Raw genomic sequence first — 26,864 nt, 5'->3', positions numbered from 1 at the left:
CCACATCGTATATATAGCCTGGGTCTCAGCGTCCCATACACGGTAAGTTTTTTAACTGCATGAGAGGACACACACAAGCTAGGGACCCCAACGTAGAGAAATACTTTGGCGTAGTGTTGGGGCTCTTCTGCATTGATCAATTCAGTAGCTAAATTTCTCTTTATTCATATATTCATGGCAGTAATGCAGGTTCCATTTTTCACATTTCATTCTTACAAATAGCTATTGAATTTTTCATGTCAGTATTCACACAGCAGTTTCTGCTATTCCATGTATTCCCCTTCCATAGTCACTGGTGTGCATACCTTATCTCCCCATAGTGATGTTTTTTAGGTTTTTTGCACCCAGTTCAGACATAGAATGGAGTTCCAAACGTTATTCCTTAATGTTAGTAGTTTTTCGTTTGTGAACCCTCCCCATACACACCTATTGCCAATCCACATCGTATATATAGCCTGGGTCTCAGCGTCCCATACACGGTAAGTTTTTTAACTGCATGAGAGGACACACACAAGCTAGGGACCCCAACGTAGAGAAATACTTTGGCGTAGTGTTGGGGCTCTTCTGCATTGATCAATTCAGTAGCTAAATTTCTCTTTATTCATATATTCATGGCAGTAATGCAGGTTCCATTTTTCACATTTCATTCTTACAAATAGCTATTGAATTTTTCATGTCAGTATTCACACAGCAGTTTCTGCTATTCCATGTATTCCCCTTCCATAGTCACTGGTGTGCATACCTTATCTCCCCATAGTGATGTTTTTTAGGTTTTTTGCACCCAGTTCAGACATAGAATGGAGTTCCAAACGTTATTCCTTAATGTTAGTAGTTTTTCGTTTGTGAACCCTCCCCATACACACCTATTGCCAATCCACATCGTATATATAGCCTGGGTCTCAGCGTCCCATACACGGTAAGTTTTTTAACTGCATGAGAGGACACACACAAGCTAGGGACCCCAACGTAGAGAAATACTTTGGCGTAGTGTTGGGGCTCTTCTGCATTGATCAATTCAGTAGCTAAATTTCTCTTTATTCATATATTCATGGCAGTAATGCAGGTTCCATTTTTCACATTTCATTCTTACAAATAGCTATTGAATTTTTCATGTCAGTATTCACACAGCAGTTTCTGCTATTCCATGTATTCCCCTTCCATAGTCACTGGTGTGCATACCTTATCTCCCCATAGTGATGTTTTTTAGGTTTTTTGCACCCAGTTCAGACATAGAATGGAGTTCCAAACGTTATTCCTTAATGTTAGTAGTTTTTCGTTTGTGAACCCTCCCCATACACACCTATTGCCAATCCACATCGTATATATAGCCTGGGTCTCAGCGTCCCATACACGGTAAGTTTTTTAACTGCATGAGAGGACACACACAAGCTAGGGACCCCAACGTAGAGAAATACTTTGGCGTAGTGTTGGGGCTCTTCTGCATTGATCAATTCAGTAGCTAAATTTCTCTTTATTCATATATTCATGGCAGTAATGCAGGTTCCATTTTTCACATTTCATTCTTACAAATAGCTATTGAATTTTTCATGTCAGTATTCACACAGCAGTTTCTGCTATTCCATGTATTCCCCTTCCATAGTCACTGGTGTGCATACCTTATCTCCCCATAGTGATGTTTTTTAGGTTTTTTGCACCCAGTTCAGACATAGAATGGAGTTCCAAACGTTATTCCTTAATGTTAGTAGTTTTTCGTTTGTGAACCCTCCCCATACACACCTATTGCCAATCCACATCGTATATATAGCCTGGGTCTCAGCGTCCCATACACGGTAAGTTTTTTAACTGCATGAGAGGACACACACAAGCTAGGGACCCCAACGTAGAGAAATACTTTGGCGTAGTGTTGGGGCTCTTCTGCATTGATCAATTCAGTAGCTAAATTTCTCTTTATTCATATATTCATGGCAGTAATGCAGGTTCCATTTTTCACATTTCATTCTTACAAATAGCTATTGAATTTTTCATGTCAGTATTCACACAGCAGTTTCTGCTATTCCATGTATTCCCCTTCCATAGTCACTGGTGTGCATACCTTATCTCCCCATAGTGATGTTTTTTAGGTTTTTTGCACCCAGTTCAGACATAGAATGGAGTTCCAAACGTTATTCCTTAATGTTAGTAGTTTTTCGTTTGTGAACCCTCCCCATACACACCTATTGCCAATCCACATCGTATATATAGCCTGGGTCTCAGCGTCCCATACACGGTAAGTTTTTTAACTGCATGAGAGGACACACACAAGCTAGGGACCCCAACGTAGAGAAATACTTTGGCGTAGTGTTGGGGCTCTTCTGCATTGATCAATTCAGTAGCTAAATTTCTCTTTATTCATATATTCATGGCAGTAATGCAGGTTCCATTTTTCACATTTCATTCTTACAAATAGCTATTGAATTTTTCATGTCAGTATTCACACAGCAGTTTCTGCTATTCCATGTATTCCCCTTCCATAGTCACTGGTGTGCATACCTTATCTCCCCATAGTGATGTTTTTTAGGTTTTTTGCACCCAGTTCAGACATAGAATGGAGTTCCAAACGTTATTCCTTAATGTTAGTAGTTTTTCGTTTGTGAACCCTCCCCATACACACCTATTGCCAATCCACATCGTATATATAGCCTGGGTCTCAGCGTCCCATACACGGTAAGTTTTTTAACTGCATGAGAGGACACACACAAGCTAGGGACCCCAACGTAGAGAAATACTTTGGCGTAGTGTTGGGGCTCTTCTGCATTGATCAATTCAGTAGCTAAATTTCTCTTTATTCATATATTCATGGCAGTAATGCAGGTTCCATTTTTCACATTTCATTCTTACAAATAGCTATTGAATTTTTCATGTCAGTATTCACACAGCAGTTTCTGCTATTCCATGTATTCCCCTTCCATAGTCACTGGTGTGCATACCTTATCTCCCCATAGTGATGTTTTTTAGGTTTTTTGCACCCAGTTCAGACATAGAATGGAGTTCCAAACGTTATTCCTTAATGTTAGTAGTTTTTCGTTTGTGAACCCTCCCCATACACACCTATTGCCAATCCACATCGTATATATAGCCTGGGTCTCAGCGTCCCATACACGGTAAGTTTTTTAACTGCATGAGAGGACACACACAAGCTAGGGACCCCAACGTAGAGAAATACTTTGGCGTAGTGTTGGGGCTCTTCTGCATTGATCAATTCAGTAGCTAAATTTCTCTTTATTCATATATTCATGGCAGTAATGCAGGTTCCATTTTTCACATTTCATTCTTACAAATAGCTATTGAATTTTTCATGTCAGTATTCACACAGCAGTTTCTGCTATTCCATGTATTCCCCTTCCATAGTCACTGGTGTGCATACCTTATCTCCCCATAGTGATGTTTTTTAGGTTTTTTGCACCCAGTTCAGACATAGAATGGAGTTCCAAACGTTATTCCTTAATGTTAGTAGTTTTTCGTTTGTGAACCCTCCCCATACACACCTATTGCCAATCCACATCGTATATATAGCCTGGGTCTCAGCGTCCCATACACGGTAAGTTTTTTAACTGCATGAGAGGACACACACAAGCTAGGGACCCCAACGTAGAGAAATACTTTGGCGTAGTGTTGGGGCTCTTCTGCATTGATCAATTCAGTAGCTAAATTTCTCTTTATTCATATATTCATGGCAGTAATGCAGGTTCCATTTTTCACATTTCATTCTTACAAATAGCTATTGAATTTTTCATGTCAGTATTCACACAGCAGTTTCTGCTATTCCATGTATTCCCCTTCCATAGTCACTGGTGTGCATACCTTATCTCCCCATAGTGATGTTTTTTAGGTTTTTTGCACCCAGTTCAGACATAGAATGGAGTTCCAAACGTTATTCCTTAATGTTAGTAGTTTTTCGTTTGTGAACCCTCCCCATACACACCTATTGCCAATCCACATCGTATATATAGCCTGGGTCTCAGCGTCCCATACACGGTAAGTTTTTTAACTGCATGAGAGGACACACACAAGCTAGGGACCCCAACGTAGAGAAATACTTTGGCGTAGTGTTGGGGCTCTTCTGCATTGATCAATTCAGTAGCTAAATTTCTCTTTATTCATATATTCATGGCAGTAATGCAGGTTCCATTTTTCACATTTCATTCTTACAAATAGCTATTGAATTTTTCATGTCAGTATTCACACAGCAGTTTCTGCTATTCCATGTATTCCCCTTCCATAGTCACTGGTGTGCATACCTTATCTCCCCATAGTGATGTTTTTTAGGTTTTTTGCACCCAGTTCAGACATAGAATGGAGTTCCAAACGTTATTCCTTAATGTTAGTAGTTTTTCGTTTGTGAACCCTCCCCATACACACCTATTGCCAATCCACATCGTATATATAGCCTGGGTCTCAGCGTCCCATACACGGTAAGTTTTTTAACTGCATGAGAGGACACACACAAGCTAGGGACCCCAACGTAGAGAAATACTTTGGCGTAGTGTTGGGGCTCTTCTGCATTGATCAATTCAGTAGCTAAATTTCTCTTTATTCATATATTCATGGCAGTAATGCAGGTTCCATTTTTCACATTTCATTCTTACAAATAGCTATTGAATTTTTCATGTCAGTATTCACACAGCAGTTTCTGCTATTCCATGTATTCCCCTTCCATAGTCACTGGTGTGCATACCTTATCTCCCCATAGTGATGTTTTTTAGGTTTTTTGCACCCAGTTCAGACATAGAATGGAGTTCCAAACGTTATTCCTTAATGTTAGTAGTTTTTCGTTTGTGAACCCTCCCCATACACACCTATTGCCAATCCACATCGTATATATAGCCTGGGTCTCAGCGTCCCATACACGGTAAGTTTTTTAACTGCATGAGAGGACACACACAAGCTAGGGACCCCAACGTAGAGAAATACTTTGGCGTAGTGTTGGGGCTCTTCTGCATTGATCAATTCAGTAGCTAAATTTCTCTTTATTCATATATTCATGGCAGTAATGCAGGTTCCATTTTTCACATTTCATTCTTACAAATAGCTATTGAATTTTTCATGTCAGTATTCACACAGCAGTTTCTGCTATTCCATGTATTCCCCTTCCATAGTCACTGGTGTGCATACCTTATCTCCCCATAGTGATGTTTTTTAGGTTTTTTGCACCCAGTTCAGACATAGAATGGAGTTCCAAACGTTATTCCTTAATGTTAGTAGTTTTTCGTTTGTGAACCCTCCCCATACACACCTATTGCCAATCCACATCGTATATATAGCCTGGGTCTCAGCGTCCCATACACGGTAAGTTTTTTAACTGCATGAGAGGACACACACAAGCTAGGGACCCCAACGTAGAGAAATACTTTGGCGTAGTGTTGGGGCTCTTCTGCATTGATCAATTCAGTAGCTAAATTTCTCTTTATTCATATATTCATGGCAGTAATGCAGGTTCCATTTTTCACATTTCATTCTTACAAATAGCTATTGAATTTTTCATGTCAGTATTCACACAGCAGTTTCTGCTATTCCATGTATTCCCCTTCCATAGTCACTGGTGTGCATACCTTATCTCCCCATAGTGATGTTTTTTAGGTTTTTTGCACCCAGTTCAGACATAGAATGGAGTTCCAAACGTTATTCCTTAATGTTAGTAGTTTTTCGTTTGTGAACCCTCCCCATACACACCTATTGCCAATCCACATCGTATATATAGCCTGGGTCTCAGCGTCCCATACACGGTAAGTTTTTTAACTGCATGAGAGGACACACACAAGCTAGGGACCCCAACGTAGAGAAATACTTTGGCGTAGTGTTGGGGCTCTTCTGCATTGATCAATTCAGTAGCTAAATTTCTCTTTATTCATATATTCATGGCAGTAATGCAGGTTCCATTTTTCACATTTCATTCTTACAAATAGCTATTGAATTTTTCATGTCAGTATTCACACAGCAGTTTCTGCTATTCCATGTATTCCCCTTCCATAGTCACTGGTGTGCATACCTTATCTCCCCATAGTGATGTTTTTTAGGTTTTTTGCACCCAGTTCAGACATAGAATGGAGTTCCAAACGTTATTCCTTAATGTTAGTAGTTTTTCGTTTGTGAACCCTCCCCATACACACCTATTGCCAATCCACATCGTATATATAGCCTGGGTCTCAGCGTCCCATACACGGTAAGTTTTTTAACTGCATGAGAGGACACACACAAGCTAGGGACCCCAACGTAGAGAAATACTTTGGCGTAGTGTTGGGGCTCTTCTGCATTGATCAATTCAGTAGCTAAATTTCTCTTTATTCATATATTCATGGCAGTAATGCAGGTTCCATTTTTCACATTTCATTCTTACAAATAGCTATTGAATTTTTCATGTCAGTATTCACACAGCAGTTTCTGCTATTCCATGTATTCCCCTTCCATAGTCACTGGTGTGCATACCTTATCTCCCCATAGTGATGTTTTTTAGGTTTTTTGCACCCAGTTCAGACATAGAATGGAGTTCCAAACGTTATTCCTTAATGTTAGTAGTTTTTCGTTTGTGAACCCTCCCCATACACACCTATTGCCAATCCACATCGTATATATAGCCTGGGTCTCAGCGTCCCATACACGGTAAGTTTTTTAACTGCATGAGAGGACACACACAAGCTAGGGACCCCAACGTAGAGAAATACTTTGGCGTAGTGTTGGGGCTCTTCTGCATTGATCAATTCAGTAGCTAAATTTCTCTTTATTCATATATTCATGGCAGTAATGCAGGTTCCATTTTTCACATTTCATTCTTACAAATAGCTATTGAATTTTTCATGTCAGTATTCACACAGCAGTTTCTGCTATTCCATGTATTCCCCTTCCATAGTCACTGGTGTGCATACCTTATCTCCCCATAGTGATGTTTTTTAGGTTTTTTGCACCCAGTTCAGACATAGAATGGAGTTCCAAACGTTATTCCTTAATGTTAGTAGTTTTTCGTTTGTGAACCCTCCCCATACACACCTATTGCCAATCCACATCGTATATATAGCCTGGGTCTCAGCGTCCCATACACGGTAAGTTTTTTAACTGCATGAGAGGACACACACAAGCTAGGGACCCCAACGTAGAGAAATACTTTGGCGTAGTGTTGGGGCTCTTCTGCATTGATCAATTCAGTAGCTAAATTTCTCTTTATTCATATATTCATGGCAGTAATGCAGGTTCCATTTTTCACATTTCATTCTTACAAATAGCTATTGAATTTTTCATGTCAGTATTCACACAGCAGTTTCTGCTATTCCATGTATTCCCCTTCCATAGTCACTGGTGTGCATACCTTATCTCCCCATAGTGATGTTTTTTAGGTTTTTTGCACCCAGTTCAGACATAGAATGGAGTTCCAAACGTTATTCCTTAATGTTAGTAGTTTTTCGTTTGTGAACCCTCCCCATACACACCTATTGCCAATCCACATCGTATATATAGCCTGGGTCTCAGCGTCCCATACACGGTAAGTTTTTTAACTGCATGAGAGGACACACACAAGCTAGGGACCCCAACGTAGAGAAATACTTTGGCGTAGTGTTGGGGCTCTTCTGCATTGATCAATTCAGTAGCTAAATTTCTCTTTATTCATATATTCATGGCAGTAATGCAGGTTCCATTTTTCACATTTCATTCTTACAAATAGCTATTGAATTTTTCATGTCAGTATTCACACAGCAGTTTCTGCTATTCCATGTATTCCCCTTCCATAGTCACTGGTGTGCATACCTTATCTCCCCATAGTGATGTTTTTTAGGTTTTTTGCACCCAGTTCAGACATAGAATGGAGTTCCAAACGTTATTCCTTAATACCCAGAGCTGTCTGATCTGCTGGTAAAAGTTCGCCGCCTGTCTGCACATTTTCGAAAGTCACCTACTGCTTCAGCCGGCCTTGCCGGCTTTCAGCGCCGTTTGCATCTTCCGGCTCACAGACTGGTGTGTGATGTCCCCACGCGTTGGAATTCAACTCTGCACATGTTGGTCAGGATATGTGAGCAGAAGAGGGCAGTTGTTGAGTACCTGCATCACCTAAGCCGTCGGGAAATGGGTCAAACTCCACACATAACACCTGAGGAGTGGAGATGGATGTCAGACCTATGTACCATCCTCCAAAACTTTGAGGACTCCACCAAGATGGTGAGTGGTGATGACGCCATTATTAGCGTCACCATACCGCTACTCTGCCTTCTAAAACGGTCCCTGCTGAAAAACAAACATGATGCATTGCAGGCGGAGCGCGATGAGTTGCAGCAAGAAACAGTAGTGGGTGTGGGTGATAACACACAGCCCAGCCTCGTCTCATCACAACGTGCAGTGGAGGACTATGACGAGGAGGAGGATGAAGACATGGAGCAACTCTCCGGCCAAATTGAGGATATGACATGCACACCAGTCATATCCTCGATTCAGCGTGGCTGGCCAGAGGACAGGGTAGATGAGGAGGAGGAGGAGGAGGAGGAGGAGGAGGAGGACAGCATGTTCAGTCATCTTGTTGGTCAGGCTACTGAAGTCCTGGCTGTTAAGAGTCTGGCGCACATGGCTGACTTTATGGTAAGCTGCCTGTCTCGTGACCCTCGCGTTAAGAACATCTTGGCCGACAATCATTACTGGTTGGTAACACTGTTAGACCCACGCTACAAGGAGAACTTTTTGTCTCTTATTCCCGTGGATGAGAGGTCAACCAAAATGCAGCAGTTTCGGAAGGCCATACTCACGGAAGTAGGCAAAGCATTCCCCTCACAAAACGCTAGCGGCATAGGTCAGGAATCAGTGGACAACCGAGGCGTACAGCCGAGAGAGGCACAAGTCCAATCCGCCAGAGGTAGGGGAACAGTCTTTAAGATGTGGGACAGTTTTCTCAGCCCCTCACGTACCACAGCCCCTGAGGTGCGGGGTAGTGCCACAAGAAATCCTAAGTTTGCCCAGATGCTGAAGGAGTACCTTGCAGATCGAACAACTGTACTCCGACATTCCTCTGTGCCTTACAATTATTGGGTATCCAAGCTGGACACGTGGCATGAATTGGCTCTCTACGCCTTGGAAGTCCTGGCCTGCCCTGCTGCTAGCGTTTTGTCAGAGCGTGTTTTTAGTGCCGCAGGTGGAATCATTACAGATAAACGCACCCGCCTGTCAACTGAAAATGCTGACAGGCTGACTCTGATAAAGATGAACAAGGGTTGGATTGGGCCAGACTTCACCACACCACCAGCAAATGAGAGCGGAATTTAAAGTTTGCCATGTACCTCCACTCACCCATGGGTACACTTCTCGACTTTGGATAATCGCTGGACTGCTCCTCCTTCTCCTCATGCGCCATCATGATGACCGTTACAATAGTTAGGTCTTTGTTTCAGGTATACCCCCAGTGGTAAATTTTTTCGCCCATTCTTTGCAGAATGGACATTACAACGACAGGAGACCCGCTCCTTTGCAATGGGAACAATGTTTTGAGGCCCTCATGCACGTCTCTACCCAGGGACAACGTGTAGCCTCCCAATTTTTGGCTGCCCTGCCTAAGGGCTATACTATAATACACCCACTTCCTGACAATGGACACTTAATGTTTTGAGGCCCTCATGCACGTCTCTACCCAGGGACAATGTGGAGCCTCCCAATTTTTGGCTGCCCTGGCAAAGGGCTATACTGAAATAGACCCACTTCCTTACAATGGGCACTTCAGGTTTAAAGGCCATCATGCACGTCTCTATCCAGGGACAATGTGGAGCCTCCCAATTTTTGGCTGCCCTGCCTAAGGGCTATACTGAAATACACCCACTTCCTTAAAATGGACACTTAATGTTTTGAGGCCCTCATGCACGTCTCTACCCAGGGACAATGTGGAGCCTCCCAATTTTTGGCTGCCCTGGCAAAGGGCTATACTGAAATAGACCCACTTCCTTACAATGGGCACTTCAGGTTTAAAGGCCATCATGCACGTCTCTACCCAGGGACAATGTGGAGCCTCCCAATTTTTGGCTGCCCTGCCTAAGGGCTATACTATAATACACCCACTTCCTGACAATGGACACTTAATGTTTTGAGGCCCTCATGCACGTCTCTACCCAGGGACAATGTGGAGCCTCCCAATTTTTGGCTGCCCTGGCAAAGGGCTATACTGAAATAGACCCACTTCCTTACAATGGGCACTTCAGGTTTAAAGGCCATCATGCACGTCTCTATCCAGGGACAATGTGGAGCCTCCCAATTTTTGGCTGCCCTGCCTAAGGGCTATACTGAAATACACCCACTTCCTTAAAATGGACACTTAATGTTTTGAGGCCCTCATGCACGTCTCTACCCAGGGACAATGTGGAGCCTCCCAATTTTTGGCTGCCCTGGCAAAGGGCTATACTGAAATAGACCCACTTCCTTACAATGGGCACTTCAGGTTTAAAGGCCATCATGCACGTCTCTACCCAGGGACAATGTGGAGCCTCCCAATTTTTGGCTGCCCTGCCTAAGGGCTATACTATAATACACCCACTTCCTGACAATGGACACTTAATGTTTTGAGGCCCTCATGCACGTCTCTACCCAGGGACAATGTGGAGCCTCCCAATTTTTGGCTGCCCTGGCAAAGGGCTATACTGAAATAGACCCACTTCCTTACAATGGGCACTTCAGGTTTAAAGGCCATCATGCACGTCTCTATCCAGGGACAATGTGGAGCCTCCCAATTTTTGGCTGCCCTGCCTAAGGGCTATACTGAAATACACCCACTTCCTTAAAATGGACACTTAATGTTTTGAGGCCCTCATGCACGTCTCTACCCAGGGACAATGTGGAGCCTCCCAATTTTTGGCTGCCCTGGCAAAGGGCTATACTGAAATAGACCCACTTCCTTACAATGGGCACTTCAGGTTTAAAGGCCATCATGCACGTCTCTACCCAGGGACAATGTGGAGCCTCCCAATTTTTGGCTGCCCTGCCTAAGGGCTATACTATAATACACCCACTTCCTGACAATGGACACTTAATGTTTTGAGGCCCTCATGCACGTCTCTACCCAGGGACAATGTGGAGCCTCCCAATTTTTGGCTGCCCTGGCAAAGGGCTATACTGAAATAGACCCACTTCCTTACAATGGGCACTTCAGGTTTAAAGGCCATCATGCACGTCTCTATCCAGGGACAATGTGGAGCCTCCCAATTTTTGGCTGCCCTGCCTAAGGGCTATACTGAAATACACCCACTTCCTTAAAATGGACACTTAATGTTTTGAGGCCCTCATGCACGTCTCTACCCAGGGACAATGTGGAGCCTCCCAATTTTTGGCTGCCCTGGCAAAGGGCTATACTGAAATAGACCCACTTCCTTACAATGGGCACTTCAGGTTTAAAGGCCATCATGCACGTCTCTACCCAGGGACAATGTGGAGCCTCCCAATTTTTGGCTGCCCTGCCTAAGGGCTATACTATAATACACCCACTTCCTGACAATGGACACTTAATGTTTTGAGGCCCTCATGCACGTCTCTACCCAGGGACAATGTGGAGCCTCCCAATTTTTGGCTGCCCTGGCAAAGGGCTATACTGAAATAGACCCACTTCCTTACAATGGGCACTTCAGGTTTAAAGGCCATCATGCACGTCTCTATCCAGGGACAATGTGGAGCCTCCCAATTTTTGGCTGCCCTGCCTAAGGGCTATACTGAAATACACCCACTTCCTTAAAATGGACACTTAATGTTTTGAGGCCCTCATGCACGTCTCTACCCAGGGACAATGTGGAGCCTCCCAATTTTTGGCTGCCCTGGCAAAGGGCTATACTGAAATAGACCCACTTCCTTACAATGGGCACTTCAGGTTTAAAGGCCATCATGCACGTCTCTACCCAGGGACAATGTGGAGCCTCCCAATTTTTGGCTGCCCTGCCTAAGGGCTATACTATAATACACCCACTTCCTGACAATGGACACTTAATGTTTTGAGGCCCTCATGCACGTCTGTATGCAGGGGCATTGGTGAACCTCACAATTTAGGACTGCCCTGGCAAAGGAAAATACTACAAAGACTCACTTCCTCAAAATGGGCACATTAGACTCAAGAGGCCTTCATGTACGTCTCTTCTCAGGGACATCGGAGTGCCACACAATGTTTTCACGTAAAATCTTTCATGTATTGATCTCAAAAAGTAACATACACCAGCTCTATCTCACTATTGGGTATGTGCCCTTAACATTTCCGCCATGAAAAATCATTTTGGGGTCATTTTGGAAGGTTTTCTGGTGAGTCCGTAAAAATGGCGTAAAACGCGGACAAAATTGTTCACAGCTGTGACTTTTGAGTGATAAATGCTTCAAGGGGTCTTCCCCATGCTGTTGCCATGTCATTTGAGCACTCTTCTGAGACTTTTGTGACATTTTTAGGGTTTCTCCATGCTGCCGGGAGGTCATTTCACAAAAATACTCGGGTCTCCCATAGGATAACATTGGGCTCGTTGCTCGGGCCGAGTACACGAGTATCTTGGGAGGCTCGGCCCGAGCTTCGAGCACCCGAGCTTTTTAGTACTCGCTCATCACTAGCTATGAACCCTGTATCCAGATTACTGGCTGTTATCTCTTACAAGGCCCGCCACTAAAGCCGCTTCCCTCTTCTTGTGTTCTCAGCTGAGGGTGAAACCGCTTTCCTTCTTAAGGTTCCCCCCCGACTGCCCACACTTAACTCATGTCTAAAAAAGTCTCTTTCTAGCAGGTACCACCCACTTGACTGTTTGGTTGAACTTTGTAGCTAATAAAGGTTCGTGCTGCAATTTCCTTCCTTGTACCTGCAGACACAATCAACATGTCACTTTTCTCAAGCTCTCTGCTTAACTAGCTTGGACTTAGAATCCTCACACACTGGTCAATAACACTCCTCCTACTATGGACCAGCCCTACAGTTAACTCTGTCATGTCTAGGTAACAGGTAAAGACGATTTGAATACCTAGGTCCATATTAGAATGTATAGCATGGAGAATCACCATTAGCAACAACACCACAACCTACATAGAGACTCCATTTGACCATATAATCCTTATTTAACTTGAATGCCAAGAAAAATACTATCTTTATAGAAATATTAGAAAATTTATTAAAATATAATTTCATAAAGATTTTTTAACACGGATACAAAAAGTGCAACACAAAGTGCATTGTGCTTAAAAAAATATATATGACCAGTCAGGCGAGTGTGTCAGTAAAGAACAAGCTGAGGTAAATATATGGCACAACCCACAGAGACAGCACAGTAACAATATATCAGTATAACAGTCTCACATAGTACAATCTACAGCGCAATAAAGCACAGTGAGCAACCATCAATCATTATACCATATCATAAGATTGCACTAGTACTTATAAGGGGACATGGAGCCATATGCACTGTATACTGTCCTGTAGGCTGGATCTGAGGATTGTGCCATATATTTACCTCAACTTGTTCTTTACTGACACACTCGCCTGACTGGTCATATATTTGTTTTTAAGCACATTGCACTTTGTGTTGCACTTTTTGTGTCCGTGTTAAAAAATCTTTATGAAATTATATTTAAATAAATTTTCTAATATTTCTATAAAGATAGTATTTTTCTTGGCATTCAATTTAAATAAGGATTATATGGTCAAATGGAGTCTCTATGTAGGTTGTGATGTCTAGGTAACAGGACCTGCAGCTTCAGAAGGATAGAGGTGTACCGCCCCCCTGTCAACGGCCGAGCCACTCGGATCCGGAACTGCGGTGGCTTGAGGGGTCTCCGGATCCAGGGGATCGCGCGGTCACTCAAGTTTGAAAAGGGAGGTATGTACAGGGGAGTTAGAAGTTCCTGACGCCACCCACGGTGCGTGGTAAGATGGAATACCACCGCTGCTGTTGGGCGGGAGCCCGGTGGCGGTGGTATGGCAGCAAGGTGTTTAACCCCTCCGTGGGTAGGGAATTTGTGCCCCGGGACCCGGTGGTGGTGCAGGGGGGTGCCATTGGGAAAAGGAAGGGTTTCTGTTTACTCACTCAGTCCAAGAACACTGACACCGACAGCTTGTAAACCAGAGTTCTGAGCACCACTGCAGCAAGGATGGAGCACGCTTGGATCCGTGCCCTTGGTGTTGCTTGTTAGCCTGTGGCCTTTTCTGTGGCACCTTCTCACTTGTTGGACCCTATAGTCTGGAACTAATCAGGTCCCGCTCACCCGTATGGCTAATGGAGAGAGCTTGATGTCAGGGTTCACGCACAGGATTTTATGGACTTTGTTTGGGAAAGTCCTATCCCATCTGTGCACTAGTACCCTGATGTTGGAGCGGGTGAGGGATGAATCTTGAAGACTTCACCCCCGTCGGGTAAATTACCAGGATGCTTGAAGCTACTTCCCGGCCTAGGGTCCGCGTACCCTGTTGTGCCCTGGCCCCTGCCCGGAGATGGCTCAAGGCCACTGGCTGCCCTCCTCGGCAAGTCCGTGCCCCTTGACACGATCCCCTGCGACCGGGATTCCAGCTCCTACCAGGCCCAGACCAATGTCTGCCACCTAGTAGACTCAAGGATCCCTGCTCCTGACCTCCTCTCTCTTTCTCCTCCAACACACAACAACCACTCTCACTTTTTCACTTTCCCCTACCAACCCCCCAAGTGGGCGGCCCTATTCCCTTCAGGCTCCCCAATGGTGTGTCTGGTGGGTATGGTGTAAAGTGTTCCTAGGGTTTTGACTGGCTCTGATCTTAGCAACACCAAAAGACAAGGATCCTTAACCAAGGAGGATTAGATACTGTGCAGAAGGGAAGGTTGCACAATACCCTGTGACAACCTGATAGGCCAGGGCATCACAGATACATGTAAAATTCACTGGCATGCACAGCAAGTAAAAATATTACATTAGTACAATTGGTGTTTTCCGGGGGAATGTGACAGCCTGTTGATCTTCTTACAAACGTAATCAGTAACAGTGATGCAAAACTGCATCTGTGACAGATTTTGAGGCCTCCGCGTTGGGAATTAAATTTGTTTCAACAGATAGGTGGTAGTTATCTGTCTCCTCTTATACTTATACCTACTTCAGATCCTGCTGATATGATCCAATCATTAACAAGCACAGGGCATGTCATTCATTACACACAGCACCTTCATTATTTTCACTCATGAAAGGCAAAACTCTGCCAAGCAGTTTTATTGCTTGGAAGCCTGGAGGAGAAAAGTCACACGGTGAAAGAGTTGTTCCTGTGCATCAAGAGGCAACCCTCAAAATGGCTGACTCCCCATGAACTGTATCTTGGAAAAATCCATGGATATTCTGGCTTCCATAGCATCACCTGGTTTGCAACAATGCAACACAATGAAATTCGATGCTATAGCATTTGTACAGATAGAGTAAAGCTATGACAGAATATATTATGTATCACTCAAACTGGAGCGTGAGTTACTTTCAAATCAAACATTACCAGCTATTGAAGGATGGTGTCACCCACTGAAGCCCTTTGAAGAGGCAACAAATTTTGTCAGTGGGAACACAAGTGGAATCAGCAATATAAACTCACTAATATTTGTCATGGAAAATCACTAACCAGCATTCAAGAAGGAATGAAGGCAGAACATCAATTTGCACCTGCTTAGCATCACCCTGTTTCTGTTGGGGACCCTGAAGGTCAGTGTAAAATGCTGCAATATTTACAGAAAGAAGAGGATGAGAATCAGGTAGAAGTGGAAGAGATAATAAACTTGGTGCAGGCAGATGAAGCAAAGTCAGAGCAAAAATATTTTTTTTTATCATCTTTTAAAAGGGAGTCCAAATTAATTTACTCTCAGGATCAGCTCTGTTACCTGCTCTGCAAAAATTTTTTGCTGAGCAAATGCTTGCTGCTTTCACAACTAACTAGTAGACACCTCTCCTACCCATGAAGATTCAATGAAAATAATACTGGGAAGACAATAGCGCAATAGAGTCTTATCTGAATGAAAAGTAGCAAAAAAGAAATATAGTTTCTCATCTGGCCAGAGTTGTCAAATAGAACCACTTAATACAGACCCAACAGGATGCCAAGATGCCAATAGTGAAGAAGAAAGGGTTAACCAGTATATGATTTATGACATATATTTATATCATCAACCTAGTCCCTGTCTTTGATGCGGACTCACAGGCTGAGACCACATCTTTCACCACACTTGATGGTTGATTTATTTTGTGATCCACCTACAGTTGTTAACCAGTTAAATGCCACTGTGCACTACCGACAGTAAGCGCATCATTGATCTTGCCCATCGAGTGATCCCAGGGCCCTAATGGGTTGTCATCACGATCTTCCTGTGAATGCCAGATTTGAGCCAGCGATCATAAGAGATTGTGATTTTTAGCTATAAAGAGCAATGCTGATGCACTACTCTGTATAGAACAAGTGACTAGACGATTGCAGCTTCAAGTCCCCTAATAAGACTAATAAATATTGTAAAAAGTGGTAAAAATATAAAAAAAAGTTCAAATCACTCCACACTTTTGCCCCATTAAAATTAAATCAATTAAAATAAAATAAAAAATACACCTATATGGTAACTCTGTGTTCAGAGTTACCATAAAATAATCTGATCAGTATACGGTATACCAAGAAAAAAAAAAATCAAAATGCCAGAATTATGTCTTTTGGTCAAAGCAACCACGAAATAAAAGGCAATCAAATCATCCTATTCACTCCAAAATGGTAACAGCAAGAATGTCATCTGAGAGAGCAAAAAATAAGCCCACAAACCGTTCCAGATCCTGAAAAATGGGAATATAATGAATATTGAAAAATATTGACAAAGATTATTTTTTTTTACAAATTTTAGATTTTTTTTCACCTTTTCATTTAAATTAACCGTATACATATTTGGTATCTGTGTACTCGTCCTGACCTGGGGAATCATATTGCAGTATATAATATGATATGCATATCAGTTTTACCATATATTAAACATGGTTAATTAAAAAAGCCATTGTGGAATTGCACTTTTTTTTGCAATTTCACCGCACTTGGAAATTTTTACTGTTTTCCAGTAGACTGGCAAAATGAATGATGTCATTCAAATGTATAACTTGTCCTGCAAAACTGAGCCCTCATATTGATGGAAAAACGAAAAAGGTATGACTCTTGGAAGAAAGGGAAAAAAAAATGAAAACGAAAAATGGAAAATTGCCTGGTTGTAGAACGGTTACTCTTGCACTGCATGAACAAAAGCAGCTCTGGAATAGATGAAGTCAGAGACTGATGTAGATTTTGTGCTGTTTATTTATCAAAACATTTTCAAGTTTCACACTTTTTCTTCAGGACTAGGGCTGAGCGGATCCCGACTGTAAAAGTCCGGATCCGCGCGGTTTCAAAGATGCCCGGGTGCCAGACTCGGGCCCGGGATTACTTGTGCATCATCCGTATCAAGCACTGGGGAAAATAATTGAAAATAAAGAAAAACAGAATTAAAAAAGCGTTTCATACTTACCGAGACTCGGTGTCATGGCGGCACACTGCTTCCGGGTCGAGCATTCACTTCCTGTACTGCACAATAGGCTCATCGCATACAAACAGCTTTCTGTGCTTCCCCACTCACCGGCCGTCCAATCATCTGTGATTGGTTGCAGGCAGATGCGCCCCCAGCCTGTGACAGTCATTGCTCATCGCCGCTCAGTCATAGGCTACACTCACAGCCAGTGGTCATTCTCTATGGCTGCTAGCTGTGAGATATAGCAGAGCTGGATGCATCATCGTGGGACCTCGTGTGGATTACACTGAACCTGCAGGGTGTTTGGGGTTAATAAAGTTGTGAAGGAGGGCATGTTTTTGCATTTTATTTCAAATAAAGCATTTTTCTCTGTTTGTTCTTATTTACTGTCATGTACAGGTTAGTGATGTAGGTGTCTCATAGACGCCTATTCCATTAATAACCTGTGTACTGTTATCAACCCCTTATTACCACCGCACTAGGGTACTGGGAAGAGCCGGTATAGCACCGGGATTGTCACATCTAATAGATGCGGCAATACTGGGCGGCTGCAGGCTGAGAAAACCAGCCCCCAGCCGGCTTTATCATGGCTGGGGATAAAAATTGGGGGGACTGCACGTCATCTTTTTTTTAAGTAACAAAAAAAATGCAAATTTGGTGCTGGAATCTGTTGCAGACGATTTCAGTACCAAATGCGTTTTTTTCCCAGGAGGTGTAGACTGGATGCAGGAATATGGTGCAAAAATTTCAGCAGCAAATTTGCATTCCTTGGCCCAAAAATGATATTTTTCTTCCATGAAGGTGGAAATTTGGTGCTGAAATCTAGTGCAGACGATTTCAGTAACAACTGTGAACCTCCTGGCACAAAACCACGGCAGAAAGCCGTAACAAATAACCGTGGCAAAAAAAACGTGTCAAAAATACATTTTTATGGCCAAGAGGTGTAGATTGGGTGAAGGAATATGGTGTAAAAATTTCAGCAACAAATCTGCATCTCTTGGCCAAAAAAACTGCGATTTTGTGCTAGGAGATGCAGGTTTGTGAACTCAGTGACCTCCACCTGAGGTCAGCTTACCTGCGATCACAGGTGAAGGACCATGGGAACCTCCAGTTGTGACCACAAATGACCTGAGTGACATCACCGCTCATTCATTCTCTGGAATTCACAGCGAGCAGTCATGCTCTATGGCCACTCGTTGTGATATTCAGATGTAGCAGAGCTTAATATCCGTGGGATCTCTTGTGGATTACGCCAGACCTGCAGAGTGTTGGGGGTTAATAAAGTAGTGAAGGAGGGTGCATTTTTGTATTTTTTTTCCAAATAAAGGATTTTTCTCTGTGTTTGTGCTTATTTACTTTCATTTACAGGTTAGAGTGATGCAGGTATCTCATAGACGCCTGTGCCATCACTAACCTAGGGCTTAGTAGCAGCTGTGCGCTGTTATTAACCCCTCATTACCCCGAATGCCACTGTTCCAGGGTAACGGGAAGAGCCGGTAAAGGACCGGGATTGTCATATCTAATATATGCGGCAATACTGGGCGGCTTTGGGCTGAGAATACCAGCTGGCTTTATCTTGGCTGGGGATGAAAATTAGGGGGCAACGCACGTAAATTTTTTTTAATTATTTATTTAAATTTAAAAAAGGCGCATGTGGTGTCTCTTAGTCTGGAATAACACTTATGAGTGACTCGCACAAGTCTGACATTGCATCACCAGCACAGACACAAACTCTTCTGACAGGAGCGTGCATGTGTTTCTAGGTACATGCACGCTCATGTTCAGAGAGCGGCAGGCCGTGCAAGGTGATGTCATGCCAGACTTGTACGAGTTTGACATCGCATCACTGGTGCAGCCGCTCACACTTCTGACAGGAGTGTGCACGTGTTTCTATCTACATGTACGCTCACCATACTGACCCGCAGACACTTGCACTGTTTTCCCTGCCCACTGGCCCTCCTGGCACCTGTGATTGGTTGCAGTCAGCTGATACACTGCCACTCAGGGTCTAACTGCAACCAATTACATGCGCCGGTGTGCAGGCAAAACAATGAATATTGAATTGTTGGCTCTGGAAGAGAAAAGTGTGACCCAGAAGGAGTTTGCCGCCATGACACCGCCTGGATGACTACACCCCGAGTGCTCCTACCTCCCTATCTCTTCCACCAACGTTTTTAATCTTTGGATTCTGGTGCCCATTGACTTATATGGGCACTGGATTCTGGAGCGGATTAGAGGTTTATTTTTAATTGAGCAGTGTTCCGCCGGTCCTGGTTTTTGGCCAGTTCGATCAGCTTTAGGACAAATTATATTGGTTTGACCGCAATAAACCCCATTTAATCTACATCAGTCTCTGACATCCTCTTTTCAAAGGCTCCTTTTGTCTAGGCAGTGCAGGATTAGCTCATTCTTCTCCACTTTTGGCATCCACGAGGATACAACATTCACCTGCCTGTGCCAGAATTAGGGCTACAACAAGAAGTTGAGGCAGAAGAAGCAACCTGCACAGCATATTTGACATAATGGACCATTTTTTTTTTTTTTTTTTAAATTGCGACAACCTTCAAACTTCAGCAAACACAGATGAAGTGAACAGCCATGTTTAGTCATACCTAGAATGTGTATTTTCTCAGGCAGATGTCATAAACCCTGATCCCATGGATTTCTGGCTCAATATCTTAAGAAACGTCACAAGAACTGTCCAAGTTTGATATAGTAGTTCTGCCAAGTGTAGCCCCCAGTGTCATGTCAGAGAGGGTATACTGTGCAGATAATGGATTTGTTACATCAAAGCAGTATAGGTTATCTGACACAAGAGTGGAAAACTTAATATTTGTCAAAATGAATTATACATAAACCACTGCTTATTTTCATAAACTAAAGCCTGATCCCAATTATTACATCTGTCTGCCTACCTTTCTATTGACTGTTTTATACACAATTTTGCTGCCCCCAGTGCCGTGTGCTGCCGCATAGTGTATGTATATAAGGGAAGAGCTTAGTCTTATAGACTACTATCATGTCCTGGCTAGTGGGGATACTGAACATAAATCAGGAGTGTTTAAAGCTATATTAGTAGAATCCAGGAGAATGTTTATACCCTATGGTAGTAAAATGTCTTGAAGTAATAACAATCATTATGGTTAAAAAACTCCTGCTAAAAAGTGTGTGTATAGAGTGGCATGGAGCGGTAGTCAAGGGCGAGGGATTGACTTCGGACACCCAAGCAGGCCAAATGGAAAACACAGTCCTGGCTGGATGGGTAGACTTATTTCATGTGGACTGTGAACCCATGCGTGCTGCATACTACCACTGACATAAGCTTGCCAGGACCTGATGTACCACAGGAGACCAACAGTTAATTTCAAACAACACTTTACTCAACGGTTCATTCACTGCATCAACTTCGCGCTTCAGATAGCAGGCACAAATTTTCCAGCATATTACTGTTCTATAAGGAATATTCACACACAGTCCTAGTTCCCACTGAGTTGCTTCAGATCTTACTGGCGATGTGAGTTCCTGCACAACTCAGCTCAGCGTTAAAGTACAACTTGTGATGGTCCCTTTCCCTTGCAGTGGCTCCACATCTAGTTTCTTTAGAGGGGGGAGAATCAGGAGTCCCATCACCATGGTCAGAGTAGAGCTATGCCTGCTTAACACGAGACGACCGATTTCACGATCGATCGTCCCCGCCTCCGTCGTTTTGTGCGTCACGGGCAAATCGCTGCCCGTGTCGCACAAAGTCGTGAAACCCCTGTCACACATACTTACCTCGCTGTGGGCAGCGAACATCCTCTTCCTAAAGGTGAGGGACGTTCGGCATCACAGCGACGTCAAACAGCTGCCGACCAATAGAAGCGGAGGGGCGGAGATGAGCGGGACGTAAACATCCCGGCCTCCTCCTTCCTTCCGCATAGCCGCCGGGAGCCGCGGGATGCAGGTAAGCTGTGTTAATCGTTCCCGGGGTGTCACACGGAGCAATGTGTGCTACCCGAGTACGATGATCAACCGGCGCCATTTTAATTAAACAATTCTTTAAAACTGAGCAACGAGTACAGGACTCACAATTTGTGAGCGCTAATGCGTCGCTCAGAGGTGTCACACGAGACGACGTCGTGAATGATGCCGGATGTGCGTCACGAAAACCGGGACCCCGACGATGCATTGCACGATAGCTCGTCTCGTGTAAAGCACCCTTTACACTCTCACACATTAGAGGAGAATCTGCTTGGATAAGCTGACTAAAGTCACATACCGTTAGGATGAACCTGTTACCTTAATGATTAATGCGCCAGGCTACTACAGTCCTGTCTGCTGGCTCTTATCAGCTTCAGACATTCAATTCAAGGACAGATCTATCATTTCAAAATTGTTAACTCTCCATGTCTCAATCAACACTCAAAGTTCACACAATCTCATCTCCAGTCTCCTTTCATTCCTTTGTTGCCACAAGCCACCCACTCTATACGACCTTCACAACCGACAGACTATATGTCCATCACTACTGCTCACTAGATCTTCACACTCTGAACTTAGCGCACATCTTTTTGAATTAACTATTTCTTAACCTATCAACTAAGCCCTCCCATTGTGGATGAGTCCCAACACTTGGCTGTTGCTTACCATATGGTCTGGTAACTTCCTACACAGGTACATGCAAAACTTTTCTTTACCCATTATCAACGCTGCATAGCACAGGTTACACTATATATTAAACAGGAAGATATTACACTCTACTTCATAATATATTATAGTTTAAATTACATATCAACTACAAAAGACACAAGGCATTATTCATATTACACTTCATAACAATACGTTGTCTATATATGCTAGTAGTTTGCAGAACTGTATGTGTGTCTATATGTGTGCATGTAATTTGCATGTAGCAGAGCTGTGTGTGTTTATATGTGCACTTAATATTCACGTAGTAGAGCTCTGTCTACGTATGTATGTAGTTTGCATGTAACAGAACTGAGTGTGTCTGTATGTGCATGTGGTTTGCATGTAGCAAAGCTGTGTATCTATATCTGCATGTGGTTTACATGTAGCAAAGATTTGTGTGTGTCTATATCTGTATGTAGCACAGCTGTGTGCGTATAATACAAACTGCAAAAAGACACTAACATTAGATTTATTACCTCCCTATTCTACCCTAGTACATTTAAATTAGTGCTAATGATTCCTCTACTTTATACCAGCAAGGAAGTTTTAATTAATAGGAAAAAAATGTTTTTTTCTATTTTCTTCTATTTTAAACCTATGGTGCGTCTTATGGTAAAGAATGTCTTATAGTCTGAAAAATACACTGAATGTAATAAGGCAAAATCAAAGGAAATGTTGAACCATGAAGTCTAATAAGTCTAAAATTAAGCTAGCAAAGTTAGCTACAGAAAAATAAAATCACCAATGACATTAAAATAAATCCTTAGACATTTTATAAACATATTAATACCAAAGAGAAAAATCTGATGGCAGTTGTTTAATTATTATGGAGCTATATTATTTAATGCAGTATTTTTTCTTATTCTTATTTCTCTTTATATACTGTCAGGGCCGGGAGGACTGATGGGCCCAGGAGGTGGATCCACTGGACCGAGTACCCCACCGGGGGGCAGGGTACACGGCAGCCGGAGCACTGGCGTGGCCGGGACGGGTATAACCAGGTCACCAGGGTCACGGAGTTCTTTAGGACAATACAGGAAACAGGCACAGGTACCCGGTAGCAAAAGACAAACAGTAACAGGACACAGCACAAGGGGACCTGAGCACCTAGCTCTAAAGACAAGCTTAAGGACACGTTGATCAGGCCCCGCCCACATGGAAAGGCCAGTCTTATATACCCAGCACAGCCTCCTGTAATTTCCTGCTGCAGGTGTGCTGGGCCTATAAGACTAGGAGAGTGGGTGCGGCCCGGTCCTATACAGAACCATGTGGCTAGGACTCAGAGTCAGACTCATAAGACCAGGAGCAGGACACAGGAGAGCACGAGCGGGAGCGGCAGCCATGACCGGTGGACACGTGGAGTGGATCAGTGGGTAAGGAGTGGTACTGGGACACGGGGAGCGTGACAGTACTCCCCCTCTAAGCCCCCCCCTCCGAGCACAGAACCCCAGGGGCACCCCGGATCGAGACACCGGACCGGGACCCAACGCAAAGGCGGGGAAGGACCGCTGACCCTGTACCGCCTTCTTAGCCGCACGGCGCTTAGCCGATCTCCCAGCAGTGGCAACGGGGGCAACGGGAAGAGGAGGACCGGCAGAAACAGGACTGGCATCATGGACGACCGGCCCGGGCATCTCGGACCGGGCACAGGACAGTGACTCATCCCCGGTAGCCGGTGGCATTAGAGTCTCAATAGTCAGGGACGGTGGAACGAGGCTGGAGTGCGTCGTCACTTCTGGTTCTGGTGGTACCACAGGCACAAGTGCCAGGAGCTGTGGTACAACGCTGGACTGCGTCATATTCTCCTCTTCTGGTGACATGATAGGGTCAGGTGCCAGGGGCTGAGGAACGGGCTGTAGACAGTTATCATGGCACGAGGGACTCCAGCGAGAGATTGCGCCAGAGCGCCAACTGATGTCAGGGTCATGGAGTTGTAACCAGGGCAGACCCAGCAGGAGCACAGGAGTCATTCTCGGGATGACGTATAACGCAATAGTCTCAGTGTGCAGGGCACCAATACAGAGTCTCACGGGTTCGGTGGTGTACCGGACAGGTTCGTATAGTGGTTTTCCGTCAACGGAGGCGAACCAGAGGGGTTTTGCAAGCGGGATGACCGGTATCCGATAACGGTCCACGGTAGCTTGTAGGATGAAATTACCCGCTGCTCCCGAATCAATGTGAGCCTCTGCCGTGAACTGGGTCTTCTCGGTCGTGACCTGGACAGTCTGTGTAACCGGGACTGAAGGGATTCCGGTACCAAGGGTGGCGGTTCCCACCATCCCTTGGACTTGGGGTCTACCTGGTCTCTCCGGGCAAGAACGAAGCAGATGTGTACCGCTTCCACAATAGAAACACAGGCCCCGGGCAAGTCGCTCTGCTCTGCGTTGTTCAGCTTGACTCAGTCGGTCGATTTGCATTGGTTCAGGAGTGGAATCGCAGAATGGCAGTGGCGGGGGAACGGTAGACCTCTGCGGGACAAAGGCGTGACGGACTGGTCGCTTTTCCCGGGATACCTCCTTGGACCGTTCCTGAAAACGGAGATCAATCCGGGTGGCTAGTGATACCAAAGCATCCAAGGTACGGGGAACATCACGACCGGCTAACTCGTCCTTAATGCGGCCTGACAGGCCCTCCCAAAAGGCTGCCGTCAATGCCTCGTTGTTCCAGCCTAGCTCGGAGGCAAGCGTGCGAAACTGGATGGCGTACTGGCCCACCGTCAGGGTTCCTTGGCGTAGCCGGAGGAGCGAGGAGGTAACCGCAGTAGTGCGTCCCGGTTCATCAAAGGTACTTCGAAAAGCCTGAAGGAATTCCCGGATGTCAGTCGTCACCGGATCCTCGTTCTCCCACAACGGATTTATCCAGGCCAATGCCTCGCCTTCCAGGTGGGACATCACAAAGGCTATCTTGGCTTGGTCGGAAGCGAAGAGGTGCGGGAGTAATTTGAAGTGCAGCGAGCACTGGTTCAAAAACCCCCGGCAGTTCTTGGGGTCCCCGGCATACCGAGGCGGAGCAGCGAGGCGAAGTTGCGAGGCTGCGGAGACAACAGGTTCAGATCCAGACACAGATTGCTGCGTGGACTGAGACGAGGCGGCAGTCTGTAACGTGTACAACCGGTGGTCCACAGACGTCAGGAACTTCAGAATGCGGTGTAAGGTGTCACGCTGTTGCACCAGTTCCTGGCGTAGTTCGGCCAGCTCAGGTGTTTGTGCTCCAGCGGGATCCATGGCCTGATCAATCTGTCAGGGCCGGGAGGACTGATGGGCCCAGGAGGTGGATCCACTGGACCGAGTACCCCACCGGGGGGCAGGGTACACGGCAGCCGGAGCACTGGCGTGGCCGGGACGGGTATAACCAGGTCACCAGGGTCACGGAGTTCTTTAGGACAATACAGGAAACAGGCACAGGTACCCGGTAGCAAAAGACAAACAGTAACAGGACACAGCACAAGGGGACCTGAGCACCTAGCTCTAAAGACAAGCTTAAGGACACGTTGATCAGGCCCCGCCCACATGGAAAGGCCAGTCTTATATACCCAGCACAGCCTCATGTAATTTCCTGCTGCAGGTGTGCTGGGCCTATAAGACTAGGAGAGTGGGCGCGGCCCGGTCCTATACAGAACCATGTGGCTAGGACTCAGAGTCAGACTCATAAGACCAGGAGCAGGACACAGGAGAGCACGAGCGGGAGCGGCAGCCATGACCGGTGGACACGTGGAGTGGATCAGTGGGTAAGGAGTGGTGCTGGGACACGGGGAGCGTGACATATACAGTATGTATTTCATTGCAGTATTTTCTTTGTGTGGATATGTATGTTCTTTTTTCTGCTTCCATTTACTTATATTTTCAACTGTTGTCCATACTACTTTCATTTTCTCCAATTTCTACATGTTCTCCATTTCTGTTTTGTACTCCACTTTTTTCTTTTTTCCATTTACCCCATAGGTACATGTGTATATATAGATCTCCCTTTCTAGACATTAGCTGTCATGAATAAGGGCTCGTAGTGCCTGAAATGCGTGAACCAGCTTTTATCTACTTATTTTTGTGTTTTTAATTTTGTTCTTGTTTTTAAAAAATGCAATAAAAATGTGATATTTTGAGGAATTATTTTGCCAGATGCTGGTTTCTTCAACTTGATTTGGACTCATTTGCCTTCAGGAACCGGCCTGCTGTTTCAAAGCAATGCACCTCAATGAGTATTCCCTGCCTTCGTGAACTGTTCCAACCTCTTTTTTCTTGTTTATGATGGCATCATCTGCACCTTAATAGATAATCATTGCAATGTAATAATGGAGAACAAATGGAAGGCTGAGATATTAAACATGTACTTTTCATGGATTCGTGAAAGACAAATCATGTGTAAACAACATGTTGGGTTTCTATGACAAAAATTAGAATGATATGATATATCTGGACTTTGACACATACCAGCCTTGTACTGAAGCTCCAGAAGCAGGGACAAGGGGACAGTATATGAACATGGGTAAAAAACTAGTAAAGGGAAAGGAAACAAAGATTTCTTGTAAATAGTTTCAAAACTAGATGAAGTCAAAAGGGAACCACAATTATCTATTTAAGGATCAATTATTTTTAATCTCTTAGTGGATGGGATTAAGAGTAGTGTCAATGTTTGGTGTTGACACGAAACTATGTAGGATAATAAAAACTGAGCTTGGTATAGTACTATTACGAAAGGATAGATAAGATTTATGCATGGAAAAACAAATTTCATATGATACATAATGTTGATAAATATTAAGTAATG

The sequence above is a fragment of the Anomaloglossus baeobatrachus genome, chromosome 4 (assembly GCF_048569485.1).
Source record: "Anomaloglossus baeobatrachus isolate aAnoBae1 chromosome 4, aAnoBae1.hap1, whole genome shotgun sequence".
Lineage (NCBI taxonomy): Eukaryota > Metazoa > Chordata > Amphibia > Anura > Aromobatidae > Anomaloglossus > Anomaloglossus baeobatrachus.
Note: the sequence above shows the minus strand (reverse complement) of the source record.